This window comes from Peromyscus maniculatus, chromosome 17 (assembly GCF_049852395.1).
Source record: "Peromyscus maniculatus bairdii isolate BWxNUB_F1_BW_parent chromosome 17, HU_Pman_BW_mat_3.1, whole genome shotgun sequence".
Classification (NCBI taxonomy): Eukaryota; Metazoa; Chordata; class Mammalia; order Rodentia; family Cricetidae; genus Peromyscus; species Peromyscus maniculatus.
Window position 1 is genome coordinate 29,882,468 of NC_134868.1, and position 589 is coordinate 29,883,056.

Sequence of the window (589 nt, forward strand, 5' to 3'; positions counted from 1 at the left end):
CAGTCAAGTTGCAAGCATCAGGATTCTTTATTCTTTCTTCCCCATCTTATATACCCTTTCAGGAGGAACAAACAAAATTGTTTATCAAGCACTCGGGGTCAAGGAACAGTCAGCATGCCCTAAGAAGCCACAGCTGCCAAACCACGAGATATACTAAACAGCAAAACATCTGCAGAATATCCTGACCTCAGCAATCTCAGAACAGGGGAGGTGGGGGGCAATCTTAGAGGGGTCAGAGCCATTCTGATCCCAACATATACTCACCTATACATTTGCTTGCACCAATGAGGTTTAAACATTCTTAAGCAAGTGTAGTGTTGCTGAAATGCATATGGTTTTGGTGTCTGGAAAAAATGTTCATATGCTCTCCTTGTTACAAGACTCTTTTGCGTGGTACAGCTTTTGTTACTATCATTTTATTTGATTCCCACTTTGACTAAAATCATTCAGATTCCCACTGAAAGATTCAATGATAACCTTATGGAGTTTCCAGAGTATATAATGAGTTGCTTTTCTCTTATTAATCTCAAAATTCATTGTCTTCAACTTTTGAAATGTGTCTCAGCATAAAACATTTTTGGAAAATATC